The 10,793-nt window shown below is 38.4% G+C and overlaps 1 long non-coding RNA gene across 1 annotated transcript; it reads left to right on the top strand.

Annotated features, from left to right (window-relative positions):
• The first annotated feature begins 8,143 nt into the window (after positions 1-8,143).
• Positions 8,144-9,430, top strand: LOC118564220. Its single transcript, XR_004931731.1, has 2 exons — positions 8,144-8,565; positions 8,776-9,430. It is a non-coding gene; the product is annotated as an uncharacterized LOC118564220 (long non-coding RNA).
• Positions 9,431-10,793: the final 1,363 nt, after the last annotated feature.

Here is a 10,793-nt window from a genome sequence, read left to right as displayed (position 1 = left end):
CAACAAGCCAACAGAACTATACACAAAATAAGAAATAATGCAACAAAAGAAATAGAAACAAATCAAGATGAGATCAAAAACTGCTTTCAAAAATACTATAAAACATTATACACCCAACCACAGACAAGCAACGACAACCAGATTGATGCCTATCTGGAAAAATTTTATCTCCCAATGATCACTGATGAACAAAATAAGAAATTAATATCCAAAATTACAAAAGGAGGAAATTCAATCTGCAATCAAAAGAACCAAAAAGGGAAAGTCTCCGGCGATAGATGGATTCACTACAGAATGGTACAAAATTATGCAAGACCAATTAATTCCAACATTAGAGAAAATGTTTAACTGGGTTTCAGAAAATAAAAACATCCCCCCCTCATGGCGAGAGGCAGTGATTTCAATCATACCGAAGGAAGGGAAAAACAAATTGGAATGCAGGAGTTATCGTCCTGTAAGTCTTCTGAACAATGATTATAAACTTTTTACCTCCATTTTATCAAAAAGAATAGAAGGTATATTACCAGCTTTAATACATAAAGACCAGACTGGCTTTGTTAAACAAAGACAGACCCAGGACAACATTAGGAAAACATTACACATTATGAGTGAAGTCACACAACGAAAACTAGAGACGTTGTTATTAAGTTTAGATGCAGAGAAAGCATTCGACTCGGTGAGGTGGTCTTTTTTATATAAAGTGCTTTCAAAATTTGGATTCCATACAGTGATAATTGACACATTTAAATTGTTATATACTAAACCAACGGCCAGTATTAAAATTAATGGAGATTTGACAAATTCATTTATTTTGGAAAGGGGAACGAGACAGGGGTGTTGTGCGTCGCCGCTCCTCTTTGCCTTGTTTATTGAGCCCATGAGCCAACTGATCAGGCAGAGACCAGATATAAAGGGGGTTACAATGACATCTGGGGAGCAAAAACTGTCCTTGTTCGCTGACGATTTACTGATAAATATAACACAGCCCACACAGACAATCCCAAAACTGATGAAGTTGCTCGAGGAGTTTAGTTTCATCTCTGGTTACAAAATTAATATAGATAAAACTCAAGTAATTACATTTAACTACGACCCACCGTCTTCAATTAAAACTATGTACAACTGGAATTGGGAAGCTGCGTCTATCAAATATTTAGGTGTTACACTACCGAGGGATCTCTCAAAACTGTTTGATATAAATTATGGCCCACTAAATTTGAAAATTAAATCTGACTTGCATAGATGGAATGTTATTCCTTTTTTAAGTTTAAACTCCCGCATAGAATCCATCAGGATGAACATTCTTCCACAGTTGCTTTACTTATTTCAATGTCTACCAGTCAAAATCCCACCTAAACAGTTCCGAGAATGGGATAGATTAATAACGAGGTATTTGTGGCAGGGTAAAAAGGCCAGAATTAAGTTTAGAACTTTGCAACTAAAAAAAGAAAAGGGTGGAATGGGCCTTCCTTGTTTAAAGGATTACTATCATGCAGCCCAGCTGAGACCCTTAGTCTGCCTCTGTTCACCATCATACACCGCAGCCTGGAAGGAAATAGAAGGCACGACAATAAAAGGAATCCCCATAACAGCCCTACTTAGTGATTATAAATTACGGGAAGAACAGCAGATCCCAGAAAACTCCATCACAGGTAGCTTTTTCATGTCTTGGCAGTAATTGGCTAAAACTTGCGGAGTAGGAGATACGTCTAAAATCATGAGGTGGTGTGCTTATGACTCAGATTTTGCACCAAATAAAATTGATAACAGATTCAAATTATGGATCTCAAAAGGACTAACTTCCTATCATTCATTTGTCCACAAAGGGATATTTCAAAGTTTTGAAACCTTAAAGAAAAATCATGGATTGGGAAAAGATGATTTCTTTAGGTACCTGCAGGTGAGACATTATTTTAATAGGAATTTCAAAGAGGTGTTGAGAAAAGGTGAGTCAAGTTTCATGGGGGTATTTTTGTCGCTAATTAAACCCAGATCAGATAGCAGAATTAACTCCAAATTATATACTGTTATATACAGTTGTCTAAACATGGGAATACAGAATACATACAAAAAGAAATGAAGATTATAATCTCACAAGAAGGCTGGGAGGAAATATGTCGATTGCAGTGGGTCTCGACCAGATCAAACACATGGCGGGAGTTCTGCTGGAAAAACATTCTTACGATTTTTTTGTTACACCCATTCAGAGACGATATCAAAACAACGGGGATGCCTGCTGGAGACTCTGTGGGTCTAAAGGAGCCGACCACTTCCATGTGTTTTGGGACTGTCAGGTAATAAAATCGTATTGGGAAGAGTTCCACAAACACATTGAAAATATATTCAATGTAAGCATTCCATTCAAATGTGAAACGTTGTATCTGGGCAACTTACAATTGGACACATGGACCACTAAAGACAAAAAAACTGCTGGCTATACTACTGGCAGCCAGTAAGAAGGCCATCACAAGAAAATGGCTGAAACCAGATCCACCCACTATCAACGAATGGATTGAAATTGTTTACCAGATTTATGTTATGGAAAGGATCTCTTTTTCCCTCCAAATTGACCTAGGAACATTTTATAAGATCTGGACCAAATGGACTGAGTATGTAAAACCAATTAGATCCGACTTCACTTGATTGTTCTTGTGAAATATGTGTCTTGCCCTCTTATATCTTTGTGCTTATCATTACTTGAGGTGGTGTAATTCCCATTATTGTTCGATTCTGTTAATTTTTGTTATTGTTTATAACTAAGTTAGTGAAATTCTGTAAAAATACCAGGAAGGCAACATGGATAAAATCACTTGGACTTTATTTTTATATCCTCAGATAAAATCTTAAATGGGTAAAGCCATAATTACTAAATGTGATGGAAATCTGTCTTTCTAAATAAAAAAAATATATATATAAAAAAGAAAGGATTCTTGGATCAATGTGTGCCTCTGTGCTTTTTTCTTTCTTCTCTAACCCCCAGTCGGTTGAGGCAGATGACCGCTCACACTGAGCCTGGTTCTGCTCGAGGTTTTCCTCCCTGTTAAAGGGCAGTTTTCCTCTCCACTGTTGCTTCATGCATGCTCAGTATGAGGGATTGCGGCAAAGTCATCGACGATGTAGGCGACTGTCTGAGTGAATGCTGCTTGTCAAGATTTGATGCAATCTACTTTTTGACCAATGCTTGATGCAATCTACTTTTTGACCAATGCTTGATGCAATCTACTTTTTGACCAATGCTTTGATTGAATTTGACTTTGTAAAGTGCCTTGAGATTAGATGTGTTATGAATTGGTGCAATATAAATAAAACTGAATTGAACTGAATACAAATCAATTACACAAACATGTGATTTTATACAGATTGGGAATGTCTCACAAGATATATCAATATGTAATAAAGAAGTCAGCAAAGCAACACAACATTTATAGGAACAAAGGATAAGCAATGAGCAGCAGACACTTTTTTGCCTTACATTTCTTCTGGTAGGGTATTTTGCTTACATGTGTGCTTACACACACTCTCATAAAGATCTAATAATCCATGCATGCTCCTCCAGTGGCTCCTTGCCTGCTCCTACACGAGATGTTCAGTAATATGGGCATGCATTCATTTCACAGCAGAATTAATTAGTGGCAGTTTATTGAGTGGCGAGGCATAGAAGAGACTGTGTTAGCGTGGTTACTGTATTGGCACCTCAAAAAGATTAATGGTGCCCAAGGTGCTTTACAATTGGTAAACAATGATTATAATTCTGCAAGTTTCATGTATAATTAATGAGTAGATTAAATTGCTGATGTAAAACCCATGTTTTCTTATAAAGTAGTGAATATGGTTAGTACTGGCTGTAGTGGGTACAATTATCTCTAATTTGAGTATAAAATATGCTTGATATCAAACTTAAATAAGTGTTTATACATTTTGTATCTTCTAATAAATTATTCAGTAATATGTGTTAGTCTTTCCCAGGGGTCAGCAGCTTTGGTTGGAGTCCAAAGAGCAATTTTGCTCTCGCCCACACTATGTAAATTTGTGGTCTTGAACCACAAAACTTAACTGACCATTTTAATATGAGATAATTCATCAAATTTTACGTACATTTTAACATCCATCCATTTTTTCCAAAAAAAAAAACTAAGGAAAGAAACACTTGATTCCTTGCACCATTAGCACCATTCTGTTTGTATCAAAACACAGAGAATCAGGTAAAACAAGAATTTTTTTTATAACTATAAATTTAAAAGCACTGGTCATTGCTACACACACACACACACACACACACACACACACACACACACACACACACACACACACACACACACACACACACACACACACACACACACACACACACACATCAAAAAAGTAAACTTAACTGTATACTTCATACCCTGGAAACCTCAATATTTTATATTTTCAACCCATCTATTGAATTTAGTGCACTAGTTGACCTTTTGTTCATAAAAGAACAGCAAGCACGGCAGCCAAAATATGTCCTTTTTATGACCTGCTGTATATTAGCCAGTCCCTAACATTTTTTTTCCCTTCCATTGCAGCAAGTAGCTTATGTTAGATACTTTGGGAATTCTCTGCCCTTTGAATCTCTGAGAAAGGCTTCCTTTTTGCCATTAAACTCACAACATCCATTTGATCAGAATCAGTCAGTTTTGTTGACCATAACGCAGGATCATTGAAATTAACGGTGTGATCCATCTCAGAGCGACTATGCTCAGACTATCCAATCGGGCAGTAAGCCTCTCCACCTGCACTGTCTCTGTTATCGCTAGGGATGGCTCTTTCTGTCTCCTACTCAAACACACGCTGCCCTCCCAGCTCCCCGCTAGAGGTGTGCGATACCGGAAATTTTTAATCAATCCGATCCGAAGTAAATACAGGGTGAGTATTGGCGCTATCGATACGATACAGATACTTTTGCATTTATTCTTGATGTATCATGAAACTGTTGACCTTTCGGGTTTTGTGATTTTTATTTTATTATTACAATTAAATACTACTACTACTACTAATAATAATGTTATGTTCAGTGGTTTTTCCTAATCCACCTCTTATATCTTTCAATCTGTTAGGATATCAACGAGGTCAAGTGGAACGAGCTGTTTATCCCAGAACTGCATGGCACACTTAGATAGCACTAACCCAAAAGATTGGCACATATCTATCAGATACCACCCCGGAGGCGACACAGTTTCTCTACTGATGTCACAGTTTGGATATGTACAGCCCTTGCATAGGTGTGTATCTAGATCCCTATATAATGTTTGTGTGATGAGCAATTGGGGCTTCTTGCCGATCAAGAGCCCATCAGCGCTGGTGTGACTGTAACTGTTTCTCTGTCTTTACATAGATAAAATATAACTAAAAGTATACTTGTCTGTTTTATGCGTCCTACATTCAAGGTAATAAGTAAGTGGGGGTCGCCTGACTGGGTAAAAAGAGCTGGGTCCACCGAGGGTGTTTCACCGTAGACGGGGTACGGTGAAGACAATAACAAATCCTTATGTAAAAACTTGGGATGTGCGTGCAGTCACAGCGGTGAAAGTCCAGGAGACCCTGGCCAGGTCTCTGAAAATACTGTGAACCTTGAGAATTTGGGTTTTGGGTTTAGAGGGTCCCCTTGTTAGGCACAGAAGAAAATACATCTTTCTCTGTGTTTAGCATAAAAGCAGCCATTCTGAGAATTTGGGTTTAGAAGGTCCCCTTGTTAGGCACAGAGGAAAATATGTCTTCCTCTGTGTTTAGCATAAAAGCAGCCATTCTGACTGACAGGCACGCCATTACACGTAGCTTCTAATAGATCAAAGAGATTTTTGGTTTCGATAGTTCCAAAAGTTCTCTTAAAGAACTTTAAAAGCAGCTAATCCAAATATATTTGAAAAAGGTAAGTAAAAGGGTACCTACAGAGCGCATAAGAGTTGGATTTTTGGTTTCAATAGTTCCAAAAGTTCTCTTAAAGAACTTTAAAAGCAGCTAATCCAAATATATTTGAAAAAGGTAAGTAAAAGGGTACGTACAGAGTTAACTGAAGCTTGGCCAGAAAGGGTAAATGTGCGTGTGTGTGTGTGTGACACGTTACTGACATTGAGCCAGTGGAAGTGAAGGGTAAGGATGCACCTGTTCACGTGACTGTTCTATTCAGAGTTCACTGGCTCATTGAAACTGCCGTGTAAAAACACTATAATAAGGCATATAGGAACATAATAAGTTTTGGTGTCTGAGAGATAACAACTTATTGTGTCTGTTGAAATGAGATCATTGATATGAGTGGGGGAGAGACTGCTTGGATATGTGGATATTGAGAGTGTATGTGTGTGCAAATGGGTCTTTGTGCGTAAGTGAGCTTACTCTTAAGGAACAAGTAAAAAGTGTTCATGTTGGAGGAAGCATTTGATCAAAATATTAGTGAAAATAAATAGGATTTTGCAAAATGGATATCAATGGGAGAACAGATCAATGTATTTGTGGGGTTTTTTTTGACGCAGGAGGGTGTTCAAAGTGCAACCAGTTGGTCGGGGCAGTCGCATTAAAAAGAAAAAGGAACTGAACTTAACAGGCGCAGCGGGGGGTGGAGGGGTGGACACATTTTAGTGACGGACCGGATATATGCTTCTCTCGGCATGTGGAGGAAAATGACTAAAAATAACCGTGAAACGTAAGGAGATGAAATAAGACAGACAAGCGGCTGGTGTGGGGTCTTGTCTCTGCGGAGGCGAGGCGTCAGACAGCCGGTAAATTGAGCGGTGATGGCGGTGTGGGGCAATTTTGCCAGCTAAACCTCCCCGAGGAGTAACAGCTGCGCGTTGGATAAAAAAAAAAATATTGCGGCAACCTAAACTTTTCAAACATGATCTGTGAAAAATACTGTTAAAAGTAAAAGCCTGCGTGTGTTTGTTTGTCTGAATGTCATCGTTTCTATGTAACTGTATGTATGTATGTATGTATGTATGTATGTATGTATGTATGTATGTATGTATGCATGCATGTAAGTATGTATCGTATGTAACTAGACGTTCGTCTGTGTGAATTAATTCAGTTCAAATTATAAATATCATGGTTTCAAAAATGTTCATTTGTTTATGGAGACTGCAGCTCCATAATTCAAATACATTTTTAAGCATGAAATAGGTCAAAAGCTAAAGAAGGAAAAGGGAGATTTCAACAACAAAGTTTGTTTTCTTCCCACATAAAAAATCTGGCCAAATTAAATTGTTACACTGAAAGATTAACATGGCTTGAACAAAAAATATTTCAGCTTTGTTAGAAATTGGAACTGGTAATAAGCTTTACATAAAGCTTGTTGAGTTTACTGTATGAAATTAGATCCTATCACTTGTTTTTAGCCCTACAGTAATACAATTGTATTACTGTAGGGCTACTGAGATCTCATTGCTTGTAATAATAATGAGATCTCATTGCTTGTAATAATAATGATTCATCACAAACCAGTCCATTTGAAAGGAGTTTAGATACACATGATCTTTGATTTAAATAGATGTAAAAAACTGTGCTTTGGGTTTGAACAAAATTGTATGGAACTAAATATGGTTGCTTTTCTAAGGGCTTTCTATTCATTTATTTTATTTCCTTTTAACTTGGAATTTGAATGCAACTAAAGAGACATTTAGAGAATATCACAAAGGCCACACTTGGCGCATAATCAGTTACAAAATCATCTGATGTTATTAGTTATGCTGAGCTGAGGCAAACCTCAGAGGGACAGTTTAACCTGAAACAGGACAAAAGATATGATAAAACAAATCTGACCATGATGTAAACATCGAAATGTGATTTTGAAACTGGGGCAGTGTATTGTTTCTGGGGCACGAACAGAATATCAGCAAAAATGAGGGCAGTTCCAGATTTGAACGGGTTAAAGTTGTAATTAGGCCCGAGCAGCAAAGCGCTGCGAAGGCCTATTGTATCTGTACTGTTTCTTATTATTATTAGGCCCGAGCAGCAAAGCGCTGCCAAGGCCTATTGTATCTGTAGTGTTAATTATTATTAAGCTGACACCCTAAAGAGGGGCCTTTTTGGGGGCTTTATCATATTCAAAAACTCACCAAACTTGGCAGATGCATGAAGACTGAATTTTGTATTTTAAGGTCGTCACCAAAATCAAAAGAAAAATGCCTCAATGGCGCCACCTAGCAATTTTCAAAGGACCCTTTGCTATTCACTTAATTCATCATAGAGACATGAGATTGGGTACAGTTGTAGAGCTCACCAAGATGCTCAGAATTTACAATTAATGCCATAGTGCAAGTGTAACCCATGTTAAAACCCGACATAGGTAGGATTAAACAAAGTTGATTAAAAGTCTGTAGACAGAAATAACGTCCCTGCCCCTTTAAGAAACCAGCGTCACAGACGTTGCATCTGGGTGACGCTGCAGTGCACAGACTAGAGCGAGAGAGAGAGAGCAGAGGAGGAGTCGGAGGAAAAGAGCGGTGATTAATTAACAGAAAAAGTTAATATTATAGTTGAAAAAACATAATTTACCTGGTCGGGAACGGACAGGGATTTTATGAGAACCAAATTACATCGGTTTTGGTGAGTTTTGTATTTATTTTTCTGCGTTTTTACCGTGTTGTACTTTTTTCCTTTTGGCGGGGAGCTAACGTTAAAAACGTAGCTATCGGCGAAGAAACGCTCCGCCATAAATTGTTATCCAATTATTATATTGGGTTTAGAAAAGAAGAATTTATTTGTACAATCTGAGGATTTAAAAAGAGTTTTATTGTGTTATGGCCTGTTACGCAGGTCGGGTTTTTTTGTTCGGTTGGAAGCTCGGTCGGAGTGAAGATTGGTCTGCGGTGTGCACGTTCACAGACGGGACTCTAGATGGCGAGCCAGACCTAGACCTTCAATTCATCTTTTCCATCGCATCAAGGAGAGACTCTCTTGCGTGTGGTAATTGCTGCCGGAGCGGTAGGAATATCAGGAACCAGTTCAAATCGAATTGAACAGAACTGAGAACTGTTTGAATTATTATTTTGTTTTTGGACTGAATCAACTGAGACTTTTTGTTGAACTGAACATCTGAACTTGCATTGAGACTTGAATTTGAATTTAAAGTGCCATACTTTGATTTTCATATGTTTGTGTCTCTGAATGTGATTTGAAAGATTGTGGTCCGTTTTGATTTACTTGTGTTTGAAGGTATTTACCTACCTGAAAAAGAATGGATAACGAGTTAGGAAAAAATAGATTGGTCTAATTAGATTAGTCTTATTAAAACAAACTAGGTAAACTAAAGAGTAAAAAGAAGAGTGGTATACTTTTTTTTCCCCCTTCTCTCTTTTTCCCATTTATATTTACCTCATTATTAAGAATCTGCAGGGTATTTTTAAGTTCATGTGTTGTATTTTATGTGTGTGTTCTGCATTCAGTAAACTGCCGGCCTTTTCCATAGAAAGAAGCGGTCTCTGGTGTTATTTTTCTTGCTCCCCACTCCTTAGAGCCTAGAACTGGTCCAGTAGCGCAGTTAGTACTGTGATACGGGTGCTACACAAGTATCACAGCAAGTTGGCCATTTTAGATTGAAGGTCTGATTTTGACCCAGTTTTTGACGTTTATAGCATTGGTATTTCATCGAACTGCTCCTAGGGATTTCGAGCGAGCGGCTTGAAACTCTGTCAGTCTGATCATAAGGCATGGCCAATTAAAAGGTATCAAAACGGTGAGTTTTTAAGCATGCTGAAGGGGCGTTAGCAGGGGTCAAAGTTCACCTATTTGCCAAAAAAAATTAAAGTGTTATATCTACACAGAAATGCACAGGGGCACCAAACTGTCCGTGATTGATCATCATTGGATCTTCTACAAAATCCAATGATCAAATGATGACATAATTTAGGCCACACCCCCTGACAAAAGGAAGTGTCATGTTTTGCTGTAAACGGTCGCTATGTTACCCCTGTGAGCTAATCAACATGAAACTGTGTCCAGAGACAGAAGACATGTTGGTGTGTTGTGGATTCCAACCCCAAGTGGATTCGATGGAGCCGGGCGGCGTGGCGAAGTCACCTCAAACGCCACTGTCATACGTTTGGCTCTGAATTTCACAGTTTTGGGCCGAGCTGCTTAAAACTCATTTGGATACATCCTTATCCACCCCCCGACAGGAATCCATAACAAACTTTGGTGGGCGTGACCTAATTTCTCTATAGCGCCCCCTAGAACATTTTAAATGATCAGCCCCAAGCTATGCTTTAAGCTATTCAATTCAATTTTATTTATATAGCACCAATTCAGGAAACATGTCATCTCAAGGCACTTTACAAAGTCAGAATCAATCAGATTATACACATTGGATCAGATTATACAGATTCCTATATAAGGGAACCAGTTGATTGCATCAAAGTCTTCACAAGCAGCATTCCCTCCTGAAGAAGCATAGAGCTACAGGGAGAATCATCTGCATTATCCATGGCTTTGAAGCAATCCCTCATACTGAGCAAGCATGAAGCGGCAGCGGGAAAAAAAACTCCCCATTAACAGGAAGGAAAAACCTCCAGCAGAACTGGGCTCAGTATGAACGGTCATCTGCCTCGACCGACTGGGGGTTACAGAAGACAGAGCAGAGACACAACAAGACAGAAAAAGAAGCACACATTGATCCTGTAATCTGTTCTACATTAGATGGTAGTAGCGGGTGATCAGTCTTCCCTGGATGATGCCATATCTAACAGAACGCCAGACCAGGTGTATCTACTATGAAGAAAAAAGAGAGAGAACAAAAAGGTAAAAGCTGTAATGACAGCCAAAAGGCGAAGCTAAGC

This window comes from Fundulus heteroclitus, chromosome 9, assembly GCF_011125445.2.
Source record: "Fundulus heteroclitus isolate FHET01 chromosome 9, MU-UCD_Fhet_4.1, whole genome shotgun sequence".
In the NCBI taxonomy this organism is placed as follows: domain Eukaryota; kingdom Metazoa; phylum Chordata; class Actinopteri; order Cyprinodontiformes; family Fundulidae; genus Fundulus; species Fundulus heteroclitus.
This window is presented reverse-complemented; position numbering and strand designations above follow the sequence as displayed.